At 41.3% G+C, this 25,182-nt stretch overlaps 1 pseudogene; it reads left to right on the top strand.

The window, feature by feature from the left end:
• Positions 1 to 25,182, top strand: part of LOC113177662 (uncharacterized) — a 147,047-nt pseudogene that overhangs the window by 90,007 nt on the left and 31,858 nt on the right.

The following is a 25,182-nucleotide window of genomic DNA, read 5'->3' as shown; positions in this document are numbered from 1 at the left end:
TCTTTACAATCCTGCAGACCTGGAACCCCATCAACCTGAAGAACTTCCTCACCCAGTTCCAGCAGTTTTATTCTGTTGTCTGAGTGCCTATAATTTACAAAGGGAAAGCACAGCCTTAGCACAGCCTGGGCCTCAGAGAGAAAGAGGTATCAGGCTTCCCCCAATCACCAGCAGCTCTGGTGTGGGCAGGCAGGTTCCCCTGACCTATTATAGGCAAGGAGATTCTATGATTGAGTGAGGCAGGTGCAGGGGGTAGGATGACCTTTCCATCACTTTTTTTCCTGCAGGACCTCTTGGGAATCCCCCCTCCTCATTGCACCTGTGAGCCTCATTCCAAGCACTGGAGTTCTTAAGTACTTGAGTTCTTTCTGGGCCTGGGCAGAGTTGAAAGAAAGGGGGGAGCCCATCATTGCCCCCTCATCCACACTGTGACTTGGTGACATACCTGGAGCTATTTTGGAGTTTGATCTTGAGCTCTCATTAGCATTCAGAAGCCTCCTGGACAACCCTCAGTATACGAATAGGGACTGAGCATCATTGAGCTCCTGCTGCCCCAGAACCCCAGAATTCTGGGGAGGGAGGAAGTGGGGACAATGGGACCTTCCCCACTGCTCCCCTACCTCAAGGCCTTGGTCCCCTGCTCAAGGGGTCCTCCAGCCTCCAGGGTATTCACTCCATGGCTTGTGCCTCTTCTTTTCCCCCTGCATCAAGTGAAGAAACCGCTATGGGAGTGTTTGAAAAAGCAGATGAGACCATTTCTGGAAGGAAGGGGTGGGGACACCCTGTCTGAAGGCTGAACTGTGAGGAGAAGACTGAGGATGGGTCTGTTCCTTCTCTTCCTGGTGGAAAATGCCAGACTCTGCTTATTGTAGGGTGACCTGATCTCACTGTGCTCTTTTCTCTGCCCCAGCACCTGCTCTCCAGATGTCCTACACAGTGACCTCCATCACATCCTGGGCACATCTAAGAAGTATCCTAGGGTTTTATTGTCAGATGTTTCATAGCCATTTATCATGAGTTTTATTTTATTACAGAGATAAGTTCTTGTCAGAGAAAGGCTGAGCACACACTGGGGAAAAATAAAACCATAGATCTTGTCACCACTTGTTCCTGTCACTTTCCTGGCATGTATGTCATTGCAGGTATTTTCTGAATACTCTGACTTCAAAAGGCTTCATGGAACCAGGCACCATGGCAGCACTGTAATCCCAGCTACTTGGGAAGTTGGGGCAGGAGGGTTGCTTGAGCCCAAGAGCCTATGGCCAGCCTGGGCAATCCCATCTGGAAAAAAACTAAATGAATAATATAAAGTACAACATGACACAAGTGCTCCTGGTGGGCCCCTCCTCTGCACACTCAGCATGCCTTAGCACTGGGGCCCAGGCCTGCCTTCAGATGTCACCTAGGACAGCTGCAGAACCCACAGGGATGCTGTCCCTGCTGTCCTACATGTGCCGATATCTCTGAAAGGACATTGTCCCTTTTGGGTCAGCCATGGCCTTATATGTGGTAGGGAGACTTCTTCTGAGCTGCTGTGCTCAGAGAATCAGGGTCTCTTCTGTTTGTGTTTGGTTTGAGCTTGGGTAACAGCAGGTGGCCTTCTCTGAGCTCTTAGCACTTGTGGGTTTCCTAAATTTTAAAGACCCAGGCATTTGCTTCACCCTCTGTGAAAGAGGAACAGTGGTAAATAAATCTACAAATAGGTGTGTGGGGGTATGAGAGAAGGAAGAAGTATCAATTTCTGTGCCTGTAGGACACACACCATGTGTTTGTTTTTTAAAAAAAGTTGCTTTGGAGTGGAGCACAGTGATACACATCTATAATCCCAGTGACTCAGGAGTTTAAGGCAGGAGGATCACAAGTTCAAGGACACTACAGCAAAGTCCTGGCTTCTCTCCATCATAACCCCTTACCTGAGAAGATGCTGCTGCATGGCCAGGGAGAAAATGGGGGTGAAATGCATAGATAGCTAAGGTGGAAGGATTCGGGGAGGGTGTTAAGAACAACCGTGAGGGTGCTGGGGTTGTGGCTCAGCCATAGAGAGCTCGCCTAGCCCATGCGAGATCCTGGTTTGATCCTCAGCACCACATAAGAATAAATAAATAAAATAAAGGTATTGTGTCCAACTACAACTAAAAAATAAAATATTAAAAAAAGAACAACTGTGAGGAATATTGTAAAGGACCTTCAGAAAAAGTGGACGATGTTACAAACAGGTGGGGAATTTCAGAAGATCATTGGAAACTATGGGTATTAGGAAAATAGCTGTTGGGGCTGGGGATGTGGCTCAAACAGTAACATGCTCACCTGGCATGCGGGGGGCACTGAATTCGATCCTCAGCACCACAAAAAAAATAAATAAATAAATAAAGATGTTTTGTCAACTGAAAACTAAAAAAAAATATTAAAAAATTCTCTCTCTCTTTCTCTCTCTCTTAAAAAGAAAAGAAAATAGCTGAGAGGGAAGACAATACCTGGAGTGGAGATGGAGATGCTTCTTGATGGCTTCAGGATGCAGAAGAAAGGGGCCAAGAACCAGAGGACTGGAAAGTAGAAATGTCATGCTCACACAGAGAAGGAGCAGAGGGTAAAAGAGCAGAACAGAGCTTCTGAGGTCTGTGGGTGAAAACCAGGTGAGTAAAGAGGAGAAAGAGGCCAGAGGAAAGATGGAGGATTGTGCTTGATCCTCACATCCAGGACAGTCACAGCTGCTGAGCACCAAAGAAAGACAATCATGAAGGTAGCTAGAGAAAAGACTCAGTGAATCCAGGGGACTGTGGAAGGGTGAATGAAGGAAGGAGTGGTGGCACTTATACAAATTGCTCAGCCCTGCCATGGAGGCAGGCTCAGTAACATGCTGCAGTGTGGACCCATGCTGAAGACATTGAGCTAATGAACAAAGCAGACTGCAAAAGGACAATTACCATGTGATTCCACCCACGAGATCCCTAGCATCCTCACATTCAGAGACAAAATAGTGTGGCTTTCCAGGGGCCAGGAGAGGGGAGTTAGTGTTTAATGAAGACAGAGTTTCAGTTTTGCATGATGAAAAGCATCCTGAAGTTTGGTTGTGTGACAATGTGATATCATTGACACATTGTGTATTCTGGAAAATGGTTGAAATTGGTAAATTTAGTTTACTACCATTTAAAACAACAACAACAACAATAAAACACTTTTAAGCCAGGTGTGGTGCCAAATTCCTGAAATCCCAGAGACTTGGGAGGCCAAATCAAGAGGATCACAAGTTAAAGGCCAGCTTGAGCAACTTAATGAAACCCTTTCTCAAAATAAGATTTAAGAAAGGGCCATGGATGTGGCTCAGTGGTTGAGTGCACTGAGGTTCACTCCCCATGACCAAAAAAAAAAAAAAACATAATAATAATAATTCACTTTTAAAAACCACTGTCTAATGTAATTCTGGCATAATTTCCTGACTTTAGCACTGTTGTATTGTGGGGAGCAGGCCATTCTGTGTGATGGAGGCCATCCTGTACACCATAGGATGTCGAGCAGTGTGTCTGGTCCCCACCTGGAAGGTACTGCTGGTCTTGTTCCTTTCCTTCTTAAAGGCAAATGTATCTCCAGGTATTGCCAGGCCCCCCTGGGTGGGAGAGGGGGCTTGAACACCCCTGCCCCCACTGAGAACTGTGCTTCAGCAGGAGAAAGGGGACTCAGAGATGCAAAACTTCAAGCTAAATAAATGATAAACTGGAATACTAAGCAATATGCAAAAGCCAGAACAGGGCCAGGACCAGAGCTAGTCCTTAGTGACAGAGCATTTATCTAGCTTGGCCAAAGCCCTGGGTTCCATCCCCAGATCACAAAAAAGAAAAAAGTCAGAGAAGAGTCAAAGAAGAATAGAGAAGAAAGGTACAAAGTAGGACTAAACTACAGGGTGGAGAATCAAATCCAATCCCAAACCAAGAGCCCAAGAGGAGGAGCGGGCAGATCCATAGATCTGTGGAGCTCTGTGCCTCCTCTTCAGTGACTGATGGAACAAATGGCAGGAGAATGAATATGGTACTGATGTTGGGGAGAAAGCTGCAGACCAGCCAGACCCAGATAGCACCCAGGGGCTTCAGCGCCCAGCACAGCAGGACACAGGACCTTCTCAGGTGTGCCTGTGGGAACATGCAGCAAGATAGCTGCATTCTGAGCTGGACCACTCTCAGTACCATGAAGGTGCTGCATTCCAAGGGCACAGGTTCCTAACCACACCTGAGCAGATGGTTCTCTGGAAAATTCTTTTTTTTTTTTTTTTAGAGAGAGAGAGAGAGAGAGAGAGAGAGAGAGAGAGAGAGAGAGAGAGAGAGAGAGAGAGTATTTTAAATATTTACTTTTTAGTTTTTGGTGGATACAACATCTTTATTTTATTTTTATGTGGTGCTGAGGATTGATCCCAGTGCCCTGGGCATGCCAGGTGAGCATGCTTCCACTTGAGCCACATCCCAAGCCCTCTGGAAAATTCTTAACATGCCTGGATGTTTAGCAGCATGCTTCTAAATGATGTCATCTAGGAGTGAGGAAAGATTCTTCAGAGAAGAAATGGAAAGTACAACTAGACAAAAAAAAATGTAGGGTGCTGGGCTGCGCTTAGTGGCAGAGGCCTGCCTATCATGAATGAGGCCCTTGGTTGCTTCCCCAACACCACAAATTTTTTTAAAATCCAATAAGTATAAAACAGAAAATAAATCTGAATTAAACATGAAAACAGCACTGCAATCATTTCCATGCACAGATAACTGCCATGTGTGGAGTGCCCTATCCTCCCACTCCCATCCCTACCCACTCACCCCAATTCTCCCATCCCCCACCCCCATCCCTACCGGCCCACCCCCCACAGACCCCTAGTGCACAGTGTGTGCAGGCCCTGGGATCCACCCCAGCTTTGCATTTCCATTTCTGATCACGCCTTTGTAGTTTGATCACAGAAATATTTCAGAGTTCTAGTGTAATATTCCTAAGAAGAGTCAGGGAATGGGATTTTTCTGTCACTGGGGCCCTAGACATGTGTCATCAAGCCCTCCATGTACAGGTACTCCAAGGAAGCTTCTGGTGACAGGAGCCTTATTAAACACTATGATATGGAGAAAACACAAAAAATACCTTTCATTTTGAATGAAGGCCATGATCCAGAAAAATTGGTTTCTATATGAGTGTTTTATATAGACCTCATTAAATTGATCTTTTTAGAAAGACAAAAGGAAGGAAAAATGGCTCATTTTTGAAAATTGCCTGTTTTTGCAAGCTGCTGTTCTGGTTGCTTTTTTTTTTTTTTCTGGCGTGGGAAGACACTAACTTGGTTTCATCTTTGCTCCTCTGGTGAGGGGCAGGGAGGACATGCTTAGTGTGGGGCAGGGAGGAGGGGAGTTAAAACAATCAGGCACTCACACCCCTACCTGCTTCCATGTTTGTAGGAGATGCCTCTCTCCCATATTTCTGTATTCTGCAGCCATTTCCTCAACGACAGTATGGCCAAGAGCTTTGAGAAGTGTGTCATTGAAGCTGTGAGCTCTGCCTGCCAGGTGACCAATCTCTTTTTAGAAACATGCTTGGGTTCTCAGCTTCTTGCTGACATAACCAGCTCCAGGCCCTAAGTGCCTGCCAGTACAAGACCTGTGCTGACCAGTATTGGGTGCTGGGCCCTGCCACCTGTTAACATGGAGCCCAATTGGTAACTTCTCTTAGAAATGTAGACATCTCTGTGAATCTCCAGCTCAAGGCCAGAGGCCTTTTTTACATATTTCTAGAAACTTCTACACTGGATAAACATTTGTGAAAAACCAGTAAGGGGGTGTCCAGCACCTGGAATGCTGATTTCTTCCAGGCTATTAGCCAAGTAAAATAGGGCAAAATGAAAATAGGACGTTTATCTACATTGAACTCTTTTGCAGAGACTCTTTTACTTATAGTCTTAAAATCAATATATTTTCATTTTGATGAAGATTTCTGGAGAAGCCGAGTTATGATTTTTCAGTGAGAAAGGGGGTGCCACTACAGTTTCTCAGGTATTGCTTATGGCAATGACCTTTGGCACCTTTTCCTATGTTTATTGGCTCTTCCTATTTTATATGTCTTTGTGGAAATATCTATTTATATCTTTGGCCCATTTTGTTCATTGGGCTGTATGTCTTTCCTTTGTTGTTGATTATGAGATTTCTTTGGATAATCAGGTGCAAATCTCTGTCAGATATGTGATCTCCCAGTATTTTCTCCCATTCTCTGGATTATTTTCACTTTGTGGTTTCTTCAGAAGCACAGAGGTTTTAATTTCTTTTTTCCCCTGTTTTTTTGTGGTGGTAGGATTGAAACCAGAGGTGATCTATCACTGAGCTACATCTCTACATCTCTAGCCCTTTTTGTTTTCTATTTTGAGACACAGTCTCACAAAGTTGCCCAGGTTGACCTCAAACTTGCAATACTACTGCCTCAGCTTCTGGAGCAGCTGAGATTACAGGTGTGCCCTACCAGTCCAGGGAAGGTTTTTGCTTTTGTAAACTTCAATATGTCTTGATTTTTTTTTTTTTTTTGCTAGTAATTTTGACATCAAAGAATCTTGTGCTAAATCCTAGGTCATGAAGATTTACCTGTGTCTTTCTCTAAAAGGTTTTTGTTTTGTTTTGTTTTGGGCACAGGGTGTTAACCTAGGGCTCTATGCTAATAAGTGCTTGGTCACAGGGCAACACCCTCTGAAAGCTCTAGAGTGTTAGCTCTTAACAATAGTTCCTTTTTCTATTTGGTATGAGGTAAGGGTCCAAGTACATTCTCTTGCATATGGAGATCCAGCTGTTCCAGACCATTATAGGAAGACACTGTATTTTGCCCCGTTAGTGATATTGGCACTCTTGTTAAAAAGTCTGTTAACTGAAGCTGAGAGGGGTTTTCTATCATGAGATGTCACATCCATCCATGTCTCCACTGCCATTTCTTTCCAGTAGGTCATAAAATCAAGAAGCATGAGTCCTCCTGATTTGTTATCCTCTTTTGACATTGTTTGCTATTCTAGATCTCTTGGGATTCCATGTGAATTTTAGAATCAGTTTGTCAGTTTCTACAAGGAATGCAGCTAGGATTCTAACAGGGATGGCTTTGAATCTGTAGGTCAGTTTGGGGAATGTTGACCTCTTAACAATGTCACATCTCATGGTGGTCTCTGAACCTGGAAAGTCTTCCCATTTATTTTCATCTTTAATTTCTTTCAATGAGGGTTTACAGTTTTTAGATGGTGAGCTTTGCATTTCTTTTGTGAAATTTATTCCTAAGTACTTTACTTCTTTGCTATTGTAACCAATTATTTTCTCAATTCTGTTTTCAAGTTTTTCATCACTAGCATACAGAAACAGAGCCACACCTGTCTCTATGTCCTGCAGCTTTGCAGACTCTTTTCTTGGCTCTAGTAGGGTGTTTGTGGGAGAGTGTGTCTTGTTTGAGATTTTGATGTAGACAACTGTGTTATCTGCCTATGAAGACGCTACTTCCTTTCCAGCCCCAACACCTTTTTTTTTTTCTTTTTCCAACCTAATTACCCTGCATAGCAATTCTGGGACTATGAAAGTGGTAAAATAGGCCATCCTTGTCTTGTTCTTGGAGTTTTGTATGATACTTGTTCTGGGTCTATTAAAATTGTTGTGTTATTTTTTTTTCTATTGGTATGATGTATTAATATGTGTGTGTGTGTGTGTGTGTGTGTGTGTGTGTGTGTGTGTCTTACTGGGGATTGAATGCATGTGTGCTTTGTCACTGAGCCACACCCTAGCCCTTTTTATTTTTCATTTAGAAACAGAGCTCACTAAATCAGACTTCTAACCTGAGATCCTCCTGCCACAGCCTCACAATTTGCTGGAATTATGGGCATTTGCCACTACACCCAGCTTATTAACTGATTTTTGATGTTAAAATGTCCTTTTATCCCTTGGATAAATCTTCTTCATATGGCCTATAATTATTTTTAAATTATTTTTTTAGTTGTGAGTGGGCACAATATTTTTATTTTATTTGTTTTTTGTTTATTTATTTGTTTTTATTTTATTTTGTTTTAATTTGGTGCTGGGATCCAACCCAGTGCCTCATGCATGTGAGGCAAGCACCCTACCACTGAGCCATAACCCTGGTCCAGTCTATAATTTTTAATGTGTGGCTAGTTACTAGTTTTTTTTTTTTTGTCCTTTAATGTCAAAAAAGTATCCACTGTTAATTAACCCTTTGTTTCTTACTGATTACTGAAAACTTTTTGCAAAATTGTTAAAGCAAAAAAGAAAAATGTTTCATTTCTTGGTGAAGCATCAGAAGGAGGATTGGAGTGTCTCTGGTTTTGAGAGCAGTCTTTATGAGAATCACAGCCCATGACATAAAGTACGCAATGTAGTAAAGTTTTTATCATCTTCTTTTTGTTATTTTTCATTACAAGCAAGACTAAGAGAAATGCGGAAGTTGGCAATGATCTTGGGGTTGTCATGGTGTGTTCCTACATGTGCGTGCATCTTCAATCACTGGCATCTCACAAAAGGAGCCAGGCAACATGGAAATGAAGACTATTAATATTTTATGCTTTCCTTTTCTTTTCTTTTTGCAGCACTGGGAATAAAACCCAGGCCTCCAATAGGCTAACATCTAACTTTATCAGGAGGATATCCCTAGCCTCTGATATCCCTAGCCCCACTGTTCTTTTTTTTTTTTTTTAAGCACAATAAAACTACCTTAAGTAGATTTCTAAAATGCTATTGGGTACTAAATTGTGTCATTAAAAAACAAATCCGGGGGGGGGCTGGGGTTGTGGCTCAGCAGTAGAGAACTTGCCTAGCACATGCAAGGCACTGGGTTCAAGTCTCAGCACCACATAAAAATAAATAAATTAAATAAACATATTTTTTAAAAATCCAGGGCTGGGGATACAGCTCAGTTGTCAAGTACTTTCCTTATATGCACAAGGCCCCACATTCCATCCCCAGCACCACACACACACACAAAAAGAAAAATCAATAAAATCTTTTTAATTCATTTTTTAAAATTCATTTTCTTTTAGTCTCATATCAGTGTTCTGGAGGGAGTCTCTTGTCATGATTTTCAGAAATTTGGCAGCCTTGTGTCTGCTGTGATCACCAATTCCTGGCCCAGGAACAACAGAGAGGCCATGGAAAGCATGGATGAGATTCTCAAACACCTGCTCATTGGGCCAGATGTGAAGCAGCTCTTCAAGTTGTATAGTGAGTGTAGAGCTAGTTGGTGTTGCTGTCATTCCTCAGGCATCAGAACAGGGCAAGGTACTTGAACTGATCCCCAGCCTTCATGTGCTGAGGTTTGGTAAAAGCAGGATGGGCAGAAGTACCCAGGCAGGTGCTAAGCATCGCATGTAATAAAGAGCATCTAACAGCAGAGCCACCATCTGCTGAATGCCTGCTGGACATATGCTCCCAGGGAGACCCACTTGAAACAGCCCCTCTGAAAGTCTCCAAGTCCCTTGATTCCCAGATGAGGGACTGGAAGTGCCCAGGGCACGTTGCTTACCCAGGGTGTTGAGATTTACTATCGGAAAGAAAACAAGTGTTTAGAACTCAAATCCAAACCCAGCTTACCTCTTTGTGAAGTCCATCTGTCACATTGTGAGACCAATACTGATAACTAACAAAAAATGAAGTGACTCTTCAGCCATCTCCTTCCCAAGTGTTGTTCATCGTCCTGGAAATGGTGGTGCAGGTTTATGTATAAACAGCTAGATTCAGATTCAAATCCTGTAGTGGGAAAGCACTGGGTGTGGCAATAAATACCCAGGGCCAATGATTGTCTCAGCCAAACCAACTGCACCCTTCTACACCAGGAGAGAGGCAAGAGTAGCATGTGGCCTGAAGGTGGCTTCTGTCTGCATTGGCTATAGCAGCTTGCTGGAGAAGAGTATACTTTTAAAGTCCACACTCCATATACTCAGCAGTATGCATTTAAGGCTACTCCTTATCTTTTCCTGGCTTCATGGCTCCATTCCTTTTTTAAACATCTATTTTTAAGTTGTATGTGAACACAATACCTTTATTTTATTTTTATGTGGTGCTGAGGATTGAACCAATGCCTCACACATTCTAGGCAAGCACTCTACCATAGAGCCATAACCCCTGACCCCAATCTCCCCCCCACCAGTCCCCCTCCTCCCACACTGTTCCTTTATCACTGAGTAAAACTTCTTTGTCTGGATGTGCCTGGGTTGTTTCATTCTCCCACTAAAGGTCATCTCAGCTGCCTCCATGTTTTTTGTAATTATGAATGAAAATCTGTGTGTGTGATGCTGGTGACTGAATCAGGGTCTCATGCCTGCTAGCCTAGCACTCTACCACCAAGCTGCACCCCAGGCCCTGTTATCTTTGCTTTTAATAGTAAACTTGGTCTTCTCATAATACTATATGAGCCTCATATTACTGTGAGATAATTAGTCTGGCAGTTAAACTAAGCATGTTTTAAAATGTTGTCCTCTAAGTTGATCCAAAAGCTCATATTCCAGGTTTTGACCCACAGAAAAGATAAGTAGAATGTGAAGCTGAATCATGGATCTGTCTTCTTCCTTGGTGCTGTGCAGATGCTTCCCTGAACTCTTGGAATGGCCTCTGATGTGTGAGCTTGTCCTGTTGCAGTTTACTTTGTACTACTGCAGGGATTCTCAAGACAGGTGAATTTCAAAAAAGATCATGTGTAATCCAAGAAATATGGTTAGTGGAGCATGGGCTCAGGTCTTCAATCTTGAGCACTGTGGTTCTCTTGGCTGACTTTGGCCATTAGGAGAGAGTCTCCTCCTCCCAGTCAGGAGATGCACTAGGGTAAAACTTTAACCTCACAGATACAGTCACATCTGAGTGAGATGTCAGATATCTGGAAACACCAGATGTCTCATCCTGTGTGGGCATGGGACTGGGTGTGAGGTTCTTGAAGCAAGGAGGTAGAAGGCCACGGGCTCAGTGTACTCCTCATCTGATCAGGGATGGGTGAGAAGCTGTTACTCAAGATCACAGAGGATGCCAAAAAGGTGATGGCTGCTGTGGGCTCTGTCTTTAGGAAGGTTTCTAATGATGTCCTGGAGTCCATATTGGTTGGAAGGTTGGAGCTGATCCTGAAGCATGAAAGTCAGTTTCTGGACCTGAGGCAATTAGGTGAGCTGAGGCCAGGCTGATAAGAAGTCCATGTTCACATGTGTGCTGGCTGTCCTGACGCATGCCACTGAATGGCGACCTCCTTGTCCTTCTGTTGGTGACTGTGGGGCACTCCCAGGGAGAGAAAGGGGTGCCACAAAATTTGTTTTTCTTTGGCTGATCTTGTCATTGTTTTCCAGAGAGAAAAAGATTTTCACTCCAAGAGAAAAAATGTGATATGGAAGAGACACTGGACTAGAGGATGGGTAAAGTTATGTTTCTGAAGAGAGAGAAGAGACAGGTGGACAGACTCCTGAGGCTGTGTGGGAAGGTAAAGCACCTCATCCAAGGTACTGCTCCCACAGTTGCACAGGGCACCTTCGAGAGCTGTTGTGGGAATGGAAGTGGGCTGCAAATAGTGGGGCCTTATTTTGTGGAAAGAAGCTTTTAAAAAACATTCTTAGCCAAGTTTTCAATGCTTTTCTTGAGGAAGCAGCTTAACCTAGTATGTTCTTGTTGGTGTGCCTCCACACATGTCTCTGTCCCTGATTTCCTAGTGTCAGGGTCTTTTGCTGGCTTTCAATGGGGGGAGATGTAGATTTCTCTCCAGTCTCTGCTTGGCACACAAAGCTGCTTACTGCCCTGTCACTTCCAGTGGTGTCCTCAATTACTGGCATATTCTTCAGGGTCAGGCCTTCACCATGGCATTTACACAGGATTCACAGGTGAGCTGTGTGGTGGACCATGGCTATTCCATGGTCCTGGCACAATGTTTCTTTAGCTGGCGGAATTGCATTTCTTGTCTTGTTATTTCCTTTTTCCACTGTCTGAGTGGATGTCTTTGAAGGGTCTCCCAGGACAGGGGGCTCATCTTCCCTGGACGGAAAAATGCCTCCCAGCACTGGTTTGGCCTCTGGGCTGGTAGCGCAAGTCCTGCATCCCTGGCCTGAGCTTGACTCCTGTTTGACAGAGGATGTCATCTGCTACTTGCTGGGATGGGGGCACAGAATGCCAGATACAGAACTGTGCCCCTGCTACAGTGCCTACTTCAGAGTGCTTCATTAGGATCAGATGCAGCTTCACTACTTCACAAACTCTTCTCTATGGGGCTTATTGTCTTTTTGTGGATGTTCTTTAGAGCTGTCTGGCCCTGGTGTCCTGAAGTTGTCATAAAATTGTGCATGGCTGTTGATTTCTTTTCTGCCTCCAGGACTGAGCACTGACAAATCTTTCTCAGTTTAAGATCTAGTCTTAGAGCTCTTTGGTGTTTTTCTGAATTGGTTCATTGTGCTTTTCCTCTTACAGGATTCCCATCAGCAGCTGCTTGGCCTCCTGGCATTGTTGCCTGATTCCTGTATCATCTCTCCTGTTTGGGCTTTGCTTCCTGAGCCTTCTCCTCAACCTCCTCCTGCAGCCTGGGTATTGAATTTTCATTTCAGTTATCACATATATTAAATTTAAAGGCACTCGCTTTTTCCTTGAAGATTTGTTTATATACTATGCTGTTCTCATTGTTTGTGGTTACAATATGTTTTCTTTCAGAGATTATTGGTAATTTTAAAGGATTTCTTGTTTCTTTTCCTTGCATAGTTTCACATTTCATCCTGATGGTCTGTTGTGAATCATTATATTCAGTATCTCAGGCTGAGGTTTTCTGGATAGCTTCCCAACCTGTACTTCCCAAAACTCTTTCAATAGTTTGAAAGTTACTTTCCTTGTATAAAGCTATGGAATGCATGGAATGAAGTGTATTCCTTACAAACTAGAAAAAAAAATAACAATATCCACAGACATGAATTGAGGACATACTACCTGCCAATCAGTATGCATGGTGATTTCTGGTTTATTTTAATCTCTACCCCTTTAAAATTGTCATTTCTACGAGGACCCATACATTTGACCACATTTTCTTTATTCCAAGAGACTAATCCATTATTTTCATGTTACTCTGATTATTATATCTGTTATTATATCTTATTATTATATCAAATCCCTCTTTCCCCTCTTTCAGTCATCTTTCAGTACATATGATTAGTTACTACTTCCATACTGTCTATATGTGAAGTGATTTATTAGGAGGGACCTTATGATAAATACTTGCCAAATACTATTCAGTATAGTCTTCCAGTCAAATGCAAAGGCAATGCAATAACCCAGGTTCCAAATCCCCTGAATGAATAACCACTTTCTTAGTTTATGTGATACTCATCTATGGGGTACAATCAAATGATTTATAAAATTTTAAAAAATCTTTACTGAAATAAAAACAAAATTTAAAAAACCATAAGTTACATTCAATTCATTGTTGTCAATTATGCTACATTTAAAAATATAACAAATTATAATATTTATATTCAATTATTGTGCACAAGGATGTCAATTCAAATTTTGTTTCTTCACATTTATTGGCATTTATATTTGTTGAATTTGGCATTTATTACTATGTTAATATTTGATTTCTTATCTGTCATAAAGCATGTGTATATGATGTGCATGTTTGGCCAGCTCAATGATATGTCTATTTCTATCATATCCTCCATCATATTTTATAAATGAAATGGTGAGATTTGGATTATGATTATAAATGGTGATTTAAATGATGGTCCCACTATACAAAGCAATCAAATCTCTCTTTCCCCAAATTCCAGTGGGAATTTAGAAGGTTCCTTCATTTTCAGATGATTATTGCATTTGTCTAAAATTCATCTTTCATTCCTTCCTTCTTTCCTTCTTTCCTTCCTTCCTTTCTTCCTTCCTTTGTGATTTTCTTAATGTATTAAAATTTTTATTGGTGCATTAATATTATATATGAGAGTTGGATTCATTTTTATTTCCCTTTCTATTCAGATGAACCATTTACTAGATATAGCCTTTAGACTTTGAAATAGCCTTGCCTGTAATTATCACTTGTTCCAATAAAAATATTTTATTTTTAAAGTTACTAATTATAGCACACATTTGTGGTAAGTGCTTTCTTACTAGGGCACATACTTGCACTCCCAGTCCCACCTTTCTTTCCATAATGGTGCTTTTGTATGTCTGTCTGTCTTTCCTCACCAACTTGCTTAATATTTTAGGTTCATATATTTCTAGGATTCTGAAATTTGATCTATTGCATTAACTTGCTTTCTAGTGACTGGATGCTCTTGTCCTTGATGACCTGCTTGATTTGACCCATGACTTGCCTTGCCCTTGAACTTCAGTCCTCACATTCCTCACTGTCTTGCTTTGAGCACAGTGCTCTGTGCAGCCCAATTCTATATGTCCTTGACTTATTCAAATCTACTTCTTTAATCTTCTTACCTTAAAGAGAATGATATAATACAGTGATGTCTACACAAACAAATTTTAAGGTGACACAACCTTCATATTTTAGCAGTCCAGCATGTTCAAGGACAAATTAAAGTTCTGAGTTTAATATGTAAAAAAGCTTGCACAATTAAAAAAAATGTTTTTATGCTTCTCAATATTTTATGGTTTTTGTCCTAATTGGAAATGGGTTCTATTTTTATTGGAAGGGGTGTATAAAATCAAATAGTCAAATAAATTATGGTCCATATATACAGCGATCTTTGTCAAAATGTGGTTCATATGATATTCACTGAAACTTAATGAAAGAACCAAGATTGTGTTTGAAAATTTAAGAAATATTAAAGTTTATCAAATTAGAAAGGTTTCTTTTATGTAGGTTTTCTCTGAACCACAGGGCTACCTAATGTCTAGGGCCCGGAGCTAAAGGCACTGATCTACATGATGCTGGACCTTAGTGAAGTGGGCAGCACCGAAAGAGCCCATGTGCAACTGCTCCCTGGTTGCACCTGTGGTGGCTGTGTGCCACCCTGACCCTGTGACTTTGCACACTGGAAATGGACAATGGAAGGTGGATATGCAGCAAGCTTCCTCACTGTAAATATGAAGTGCAGGTAAGCCAAGTCCAGAAGGACCCAGTGGGAGGACTGAAGGAGAGGACAGCATGAATGCCAGTTCTGCCTTATTCTGACCAGATGGGACACATGTGGAAAATGGGGTGGATGTGTGTGGTCTTTGGGTTAGAGCATGACAGGCCTAGAAATAATAATGTATATCAAGGAGGCCAGAGCCAGCTCTTGGTTCATACAGGCTTCCTCACATCAAAGGAATGGGGCTTCTTGGATAAAGGACTGCAGTAGGAGATACACTAGTGGTCCTGGAGTGTGTCAGGGTACCACAGTGTACAACAGTGCTTAAAGAGAAAAGCACACAGTAAGGAACCTCATTCTCTGAAACACAGGAGGCAACTGGACATGCTTCAAGTAGCCAAAAGCTAGAGCAATTGAGCAATTGAGTAACAAATGAAGTTATGGTGGATTGAAGCCAAGAGTCTAAATAAACAGTCTTAAGGCCATTTTGGTGTAAACAAATGACTGAATGAATAGGCAAATGTGGAGTAAAGCCTCAACTCCCATGCCAAAAATTCTCACATGGCTGCTTTGTCTTCAAGGAGGGGAGCAGAGCCCTCCACTCTTCTTGCCTGAGATACCAGTACTCAATGGAGGAATAAAAGAGCCACTTTTCAATGGATCATCTCAACCAGGTGATCAGGGCCAACATCAGCAGGGACCTCACCTCAGTTGTCTGGGGCCAGATCAGATATGAACCAAATTGCATATTGTGTCTGGGTATTCCTCCCCTAAATCCATAACCCCAGTCTACTTGTGAGAAAAACCAAAGCCATAGCCATTGAAGGTCTTTCTCCTAGACACCTGATCACAATCCACAGCACTGTCTTTCTGGAGAACATCTGAAGTAGGGATCCTGTTTATAAATATGAGAGTTGTTTTGTTGACTGTAAGAGGCCAACCATGCAAATACAAGAGGAATATAGGAAAAGAGGGTGAGGAGAGAGGAAAGCAGAGGGGGGAGGGCCTGTGCATGGGTGTGTCCTCCCAGGCCTTCTGTGAGCCTGTCACTGTAATGTAATAGCTGAGGTTAAATGCAAAGCTTTGCACTATTCTACAACAACTAAGAGAGACATGAGGAAAAAATCAGAAATGCCAGCTTCCCACTGCCATTACCATCAGCAGGCTAATGCTTGTTTTGCCTTCATTGATCTCACACACATGCACATAGTGTGTGTATAAGGTGACACCTGTGTGACCTGGATTGGTTGTGAAAGGCCCTGTTCCTCCCAAGCCTTACACTTGTGGACTTAAACACCTGCACATGCCTAGCACCTTGCTTCTGTGTCTGCTCAAACCAGAACGTGCGTGCACACAGTGGGCAGGACTCCCTGTACAACTGGGTCTCCCTCTGTGTGCCTACCTTCACCCTACACAAAGCACCCGAGCATCTGGGGGTGCACTGTGTCTTTCCTCCTGGGTCTGCCCAGGGTCCCCAGGACCACACTGCTCAGCTCATTTCATACTGTCTCCAGTGACCAGCATCCCACTTGTCTCCAGGTCTCTGCCTATGTTTGTCTGTGAGTGACATCTCAGGCAGCATTCTAATCCTGAAGTAAACATTGAGGACTGTAAATTATCAGTGCTTTAAAAAATGTGTGAGGTGACTGTTCAAATTAATCTTTCTTACTGGGTATTAACTTTTGCTATAACTAAGTTTTCAATGACTACTTCTGTCTTTTCTAAAGATCAATCTATAATCACTTTTCAATCTATTTTTAATAATTGATCTTGTCAAATTTTCAGTTCTTCTTGGATCATTTTTATAGTGATCATTTTACCAGATAATGATTTCCATTTTCCTCTTTCCCCCTAGATTTATGCTTAATATTTGATTCTAATTATATTAACTCTTATATGTTTGATTGTGTCTCTATGCTCTTAGGATTGTCAATTTGTGGGCTGGAGGTGCAGCACTTGCCCAGCATGCCCAAGGCCCTGGGTACACCCCCAGCACCACTCCCTGCCACCACACACAGGAGATTGTCAATCTGTGTCTAAGACCTATGTGCATCTTAATTGTGTTATCAAAAAGAACATTTTAATAAACCTTATCATTTCTCTATTATATTTGCATTACAGCCATATATATGTATGCATAAACATACACATGTATAATATATAAAAATGTATATATATATATTGCATATATAATATTTTTATAAATATATATTATACATATTTTTAAGTTGCTGAGGAATAAACCTAGAAGTTTTCTACCACTTAGCTACCTCTTCAACCCTTTTCATTTTTTCCTTGAAACAGATTTTCCTGAGTTACTGAAGCTGGCCTTGAACTTTTGATCCTCCTGTCTCAGCCTCCTGAGGCACTGGGATTATAGTCATGTGCCACAGGACCTGGCTTCCAGTTTTTAATCTTTATTGACCTTATTTCATAGTCTCTTTTTACTGTTTTGTCTTTCTTTTTCTAGTTTCTCAAAACTAATGTATAGGTTCTTAATTTTGCTTCTTTTCTCTTGAAGCCAAACATCAGAGCTTTTGTGGTGCCTTGTGTGTTCACATACAAGCTTCTACTCATTACTTGGAAGGTGATTTGCAGCTTCAGAAGTCTTGAATGCTTTTGCTTTGTGTTTCTGGAAAGAAAATGTATGCAGTGAACTAATCCATGGAAAAGCATTGATTCAGCAGGTGTGGGCTACCAAAAGTAGGATTTGGGGAAGGTGGAAAAAGATTACTCACATGTTTTTTTTTTTTTTTTTAAACAAAACAAAACAAAACAAAACAAAAAAACCCAGAAACTATAACCAAATAAGCTAAATACCTGTTAGACATGAGAAATGTCTAGAATGAACCCAATGATTTTGATCATGCCTAGTGCCTCAGTTGGCTTCTGTGGGGTTCCTGGTGCCCCTCTTGGTTCACTTGCCAGGATCCTACCTTATTTCCCCCTGCGTTTCAGACCTTGCTGTGCCCTGAGAAAACTTCATAGGCATTATATTCCCAAGTTGTCCTTGTTATTTTTTATAACTATGATTATTATTAGTTTATATGACCTCTAAATTTTTGAACATTGAAAAGATGTTATGGTTTGAAGTCAAATTATCTGTTTCCTAACAATACAAGCTTTTATGTACAAACCCCCAAAGATTCTATGCAAAAATAATAATAATAATAATAATAATAATAATTGTTAGAATAAAAAAATATAGCAAAGTTAAAAGATAAAAATCATCTCAAAATCAGTTTTATTTCTGTATATTACAAGTGTACAACCCAAAAAGAAAATTAAGAAAGAAGTTTCATTTATAATGCCATCAAAAATAATAAAATTCCTAGAAATATAATTAAAGATTTGAAAAATTGGTACACAAATGTCATTGAAAGAAATTAAATGTACAGATAAATGGAGGAAATCCTACACTGAAAAACTTACTACTAATGTGGGTGCCACCAAAGGAATTCAAATATTTTATGAATTCCTCATTAAATCCCATTAGTAAGACAGGCATGGTGGCACATGTCTGTTATTCCAGTGGCTTGGGAGGCTGAGGCATGAGGATCGTGAGTTCAAAGCCATCTCAGAAACCTAATGAGGCACCTAAGCAACTCAGCAAGACCCTGTGTCTAAAGAATATATTTAAAAGGTCTGGGGATGTGTTTCAGTGTTAAAGCACACCTGGATTAATCCCCAGTACAAAAACAAATTTCATTATCATTTTCTAATGTGAAAATAGAGATATCCATTCAAAACATCATATGAAAACTGAAGTTACTTTGAATAACCAAAACAACCTTAAGGAGAGCAAAATTAGGGGTGCACCCTCTAATTTCAGGGTTTCTTATAAAGGCTCAGGAAGCAGAGGGTTGTGAAGCTGATGTGAAGCCAACAGGCATATTGGGTGAATGGATGGACTCAACCCTTGGACATGCAGCCAGTGACTTATGACAAGGATACAGGATGGCTCCATGGAGAAAGGACAGTCTTCAGCAAATGGTCTAGAGAAACTGGACATCCACAAGATAAGGAGTAAAGCCAGGTCCTTCCTCACACATGCATAGAAGTTAGTTCAAAACAATCCAAGACTCAGGCTCAAGACTAAATCTATAAATTTCTCAAGAGAAAGCAGGAAAGTATATGAGGCTAGATTTTTGATGAATTCTCAGATATTACACCAAAGCATATGGGAAAAACCAAATGGACCACAGGAAAATCATCACATCCTGCATATGAACCTCAGGACCCAATCCACACAGACTAAGCAGGAAGCCCACAGGGAGGGAACCCTTGCAAATGGTATAGCTGCCAATGAGTTAATATGCAGAATGGATGAAGGACTGCTTTAAATCAGCCACAGCAAAACAAAATAATAAATAAAACTAAAAATACCCCATTTAAAAACTGAGCAAAGGACTTGAATTGATGTCCTCCCATGGAAGACACAGAGGACATCAAAAGGTAGAGTAGTAGGCCCTCAGTGGTCAGACCAAACCACAGAGAAGTGTACCCTCCCAGTTTTAAGAGGACAGGAAGCAACAATGTGAGAAGTGATGCATGGAGAGGACAAGGGGACCCTGAACCCTGGACCTTGTTGATAGGGATGCCCAAATGTACAATCACAGTGGAACACAGCATGGAGTTTCATCCAGAAATAAAGAGTAGGATCACCATGCAGTGCAGTCACACTGATCCTAGAACCCAGCTATGGGACTGGTTTTGAAGATACACTTGTGCACCTGTGTTCACAGCAGTGTATTTTTCACAGCCAGGATGCAGAAGGACCCAGGTGTCCTTGGATGGAGGATTGAAAAGGTAAACTGTGCTATGTCAGTATGATGAAACAATATTTGGCCTTAGAACAGAACAAACTACTTTCACAGTTTACTGCTTGATCACATTGGGGACTGGCTTCTTTAAAGGCAAACACTGTAAGGTTTTACTTACATGAGGTGTCAAGAGAAGTCAAGCCCTTGAAAATTAGACTTCACTGGTTGTCAGGATCTGAGGGAAGAGAAAGCCCATGGTGTTGGAGAAGGGAGCTACTTCCAAGGTTGTTACTGATTATAAATGAGATGTCAGAGAAATGTCAGAACTCCATGGAGAGTCAGACCAGACAACAAAGATTCAGGGGTGCTCTGTTGGTCAAAAGAATATTTGGAGCATGATAACACTTGTGAAATGGGACTACATTGAGCTTGCACAGTACTGCAGTCTGCAGTCAGGTGGTCCATCCTTATAGTGATGCTGGTGGAAGAGATAGCATCAGTTAGATAAGCAGTGAGACTACCACTCCCACAAAGGAGACTCCAGGATCCAGCCACCTACAAAATTAGCAGAGTCAAGGGAGGTCCAGGGGAGTTCTCACTGAGAAGGGAGGATCACAGCAGACAGCTTGGACATATATATTGAGGATTAGAAGGGACCGAAGAGCACTGCAATTCTGCTCACTTGATGTGACCCATCAGGTGTCATCATGGTCCACATTCAGAACTTCACTCAGCTTTCACCACAGGAGGGTGAGCCAACACAATCTAGGGAGGGTCTGCACCTTGCTGTTAATACTGACAGATCCCTATTATTTTATTCACATTTATTTGGTGCTATGATTCATGGTCTTTACTTTTTTTTACTTTATCCTATCACTTTAAAAATCTCTTTTCTGGTAGCCACATGGCATTTCAAATGTTTAAACCCAATCTTAACAATCTACTTTTTATAATAAATTTATATTATTTTATTTGATCCACTTTATTTTATCCTCACTAATCCTTTGTGTATATTTTCTATTTTTTTCACTTTCATTGAAATGACTCTTTATTCCGTTTGTCCCACTGTTAACATTTTCTGGGCTTGCACTTCACCCTGGGAGCCTCTGTGCCTGATGGTCTTAGCATGCTCCTGCTCTCCTTCTCTGCTCATGAACACCTGGTATGGCTGCCTCTATGGCCAGAGCAGGGGCTTGTCATGCCTCCATGGGCAGAAGCCTGTCCCTGGATAAGAGCAACATGTCACTCTAGAAGCTGTGCTGCACTCCCAGTCCAGTGCTTCCCTGCATGGTCCTTTGCACACAAACCATTATTTAAATTAAAGAAAATTCATTATTTAAATTAAAGAAAATGGAGTTTCAGGTGGTGAACCTATACGGTCAAGTTTAAATATTTGGAGATTTGGTTAAGCTCAGACCCAAGCCAACAGACCTTGAAATGCAAGCTGACCTCTTAAATGTCTGCCTGCTCCTTTAGAGAGGTTGTCCTACATGAGCCACACTACTCTTTCTATCTGCTATCTGTGGTTCTCACTGCCTAGCCACAAAGCTGAAGATTGTGCATGGCCAAGTCTACACTTTACCTTCTGTCCCTCTGGTTTTATAGACACCAACACTGTCTCTAAAATACCTTGACCTACAGGTTGGACAGGGGTTCCTGTGGTGGAGTCCTTTCAAAGTCTTCTAGATCCTCTGCCTTGGCACTGCTGAGGCTATGGAGAAACCAGCCCGGTGGAGCTTCTCTGGTCCACATTCTCTGTGGCCTTGGACACACAGCCCACAGACTTTTATGGGGCTTCCAGCATGCACCACCCTCTCCCCAGTGCATTCTCTGAGGAGTGTTTGTTCTTTGGATGAGAAATGCACAAGCAAGCCAGCTAGTGCTTTGTATGAGATGTTAGCAACATTCTGATACAAACTGCTCCTGAATGCTGAGGAGAAGGTATTTTAAAATCCCAGTGCAACACTGAGCTAGCAAAGAATAAATAGACAGAATCGTGGATGCCCAAATGTACACAGCTGGACTCTGCTATCAGCAGCACCTTGAGCTCTCTAAGGATACAGTGATGTGCTCCTCTAACACCCTCCAACTTTCAAACTGGAGCTCCCCATGTTGACCCAAAGGGAAAGATGAACTGTTCTGAAAGCACTCTGGCTCAGATTTGCAGACTATGACAAGCTCCAGTAGACCCAGTTAGATGTGATTTCAGGCAAACAATGAGTTTTGTTTTCTAAGTCAGTCCTGTGTAGTTTGGATAGTAAGTAAGGCTCTACTTCTAGTCTGTCTGAAATTCAAATGGATATTCTGTGTTTTATCTGAAAATCCTACCTGACCTATAGAACATAATGATAAAGAAAAGTTTCTGTTCCTCATTTATGTGGAAAGAATCAAAATATCCCTTTGAAATATTTTTATGTCTACCCATCAATTAGGAGTGTTCCCAATGATCTAAGCTGAAATTTGCCTTATAGAGGGTCCTGTAGTGAAACTGGAGAACCAAGCAAAGATCATTTATGAGGGAAAGAACCTTCATGTTAGGCCTCAAAGAATTTCTGCACAAAATGTCTAAGAAACATGAGCTCTGTATTTGCAACAATTAAAAATTCAGCAGGGATAGAAGCAGCAAAAAGCACAGAATCAGACTACAAAGTCTGCAGATTTTGGAATACTCGCATATAGTATTTTAAAAAATCTAATTCCTACATTTTACAAATTTTAGGCCAAGAACAAAGTTGGAAGACTGACACTACCTGACCCTGACAATTATTGTGATCTTGACAGCATTGCACATGACAGAGCAGAAGACCCAGGTAACAGAACAGATCCACACAGGTATGGTCACAAAGGAGCAGAGGCACAGGTGGAGCAGAGATGAGCTTCAAATCATGGTGGTGTATTAACTGAGCATCCCCCTGAAAATACATAGAGACAGAACTTAAACTCTTCACAAAAGTCAGCAGGGGATCATAAGTATTTAGGATCATAGGCCTAGAAATAAAATACAAAAGTATAAGACTAGAAGATAACATAGGTGCAAACCTAGCTTGCTTTATGTTTATTGATAACCATAACCATGATACAAAATCAAGTCCAGGAAATATAAGATGCATAGGTTAACTTCATTAAAATTAAAACTTAAGCTGTGAAAAACACTATGAAGAGAATGAAAATATAAGCCACAGCCTGGAAGAAAATTTTTCCAAAACTCATATATGATAAAATAATGGAATTCAAAATATACAAAGAACATTTCATACTTTTCTACAAGAAAACATACAAGCCAGTTGCCTGTTGGGCAAGTTGGGCAAAAGACCTGGACAGATGCCTCAACAAAGAAGACATACAGAGAGCAAATAAGCCCCATAAAAGCTGTTCCACATTCCATATCATATGGGAAATTCAAGTTGAAACAATATATACTACTGTACACCTGCCAGAGTGGTCAAAATCCAGAACCTCAGTAAGACCAAGTGTCAGCGAGGGGGAAGAATGAGAGGAGGGCTCACTTGCTATTGCTGAAAGTGGACAGCTGCTGGAAAGAGGCAAGCCAGGTATCACAAAGCCAAGACATGCTTGCCACATGATCCAGTGATCACTGGTTATTTTCCTAAAACATTGGTAAGTTACATGCACACAAAGTTCTGCCCATGAGTGTTTATAACAGCTTTATTCACAATCGTCAAAACTCAGAAGCAAGCAGGATGTCTTTCTGTAAGTGATTTGAAAAACAAATTGGGTAATCTGAAGGTGTACATTGATCAGTGGTAAAAAGTGAGCCATAAGCTATATAAAAATACATGGAGGAAACTCGAGGGCAGATACTCAGAGACAGAAAGCAATCCTACAAGGCTGCACACTGCATGATTCTAACTATATCATACTCTGGAAAAGACCACACAGTGAAAAGATCAGTGGTTGTCAGAGTGAAGGAGGCTGGGGAGGGATGGACAGCAGGCATAGAGAAATTTTAGGAGAGAGAATTAATTCTGTACGATGCTATGGTGATGATACATGCCATCCTGTTTGCTAAAAGTCACAGACTGTACACCATGAAGACCGAACTCTACAAAAACTATGGATAGTAGTTAATAGCAGTGTGTCAGTATTGGTTCATGATCTGGGCAAATTTACTGCCCTGCCATAAGGGTCAATTACAGGGGATAAGGTGTAGGGGAAGCAGGTCCAGGGTAATGCTGGGCTTTCTTTCTGTATTTCAGTAAATTTAAAACTGCTCTACAACATAAAGCTAATTGACTAGAACATACCAAATTGTATTGTTAAATGATGTGGCAAGGATATGGCAACATCCAAAAGAGCAAACATTTACGTTAAACAAAAATCATACAATACTTGAAATAAAAAACCTGGTGGATAGATTAAATGGTACATTAGACCCAGCTACAAAGAGAGTTAGTAAATTGGAATATGGAGTTAAAGAAATCAATCAATGTATAGCACAGAAGCAGAAAGATAGGGAAGTGAAGGTGTCATTTATGGAGTGGTGGGGAAGATAATCCTTATTTGAAATCAGTATTCTGGTTGAAGTGGGACTATACCAAGAAATGATACATAGGATTATTTCAGAACTGCTGAAAAGCAAAATCTGGGGACTCAGAAGGCCCAATATAACTGTAGGAGGGTAAATAGAAATCTGCTCCTGGACACACCAACAGAGGTGCAGCATTGAATCCAATCAGGTATCTTTAAAGCACTGAGAAAAAATAAATAGCCCTCTAAAATTTTCTAACCAATGAAACTAATGTTCTATAAAAGGGATAAAATAGAGGTGCTCTTAGCAAAGTATAAACATAAAAAAGGCTTACTACCCACAAAAGCTCAGGATATTCTTTTTTTTTTTTTAGGGGGGTTGAACTCAGGGGCACTTGGCCACTGAGCCACATCCTCAGCCCTATTTTATATTTTATTGAGAGACAGGGATTCACTTGCCACAGTCTGGCTGCAGCAAAATAGCCGGGGGGTGACGAATAACTTGTGCACATTGATACAGCAGGAGTAGGAGCTGTTTATTGTAGGACAACAGAGGTATTTATACATTTTACACAGCTTTTCTTAATTAGCATAAACTAGATACAGCAGTCAACCAATAAGGAATCTCCACACTTAATGGCTCGCTTTTGTTACTTCTCAAACCACTCACTCTGGCATTTTGCCAGGCACCATCCAGACTTGTTTACAGACTCTAACATTTCTCTGGCAAAATGCCAGGTGCCATCCTGACTTGTTTACACACTCTAACATTTCCCCCTTTTGTTTAATTTAAATAACAACCGTAGTGATTTTTATACAAACACCATAAATAATCTGCTACGAGCAGAAGGGGAGGATACAAAATGTCACAATACGAAGCCAATTGATGGCTCCATGCAAGAAGCCCTTGGAAAAATTATA

Source organism: Urocitellus parryii, assembly GCF_045843805.1.
Source record: "Urocitellus parryii isolate mUroPar1 chromosome 10 unlocalized genomic scaffold, mUroPar1.hap1 SUPER_10_unloc_1, whole genome shotgun sequence".
Taxonomy (NCBI): domain Eukaryota; kingdom Metazoa; phylum Chordata; class Mammalia; order Rodentia; family Sciuridae; genus Urocitellus; species Urocitellus parryii.
This window is presented reverse-complemented; position numbering and strand designations above follow the sequence as displayed.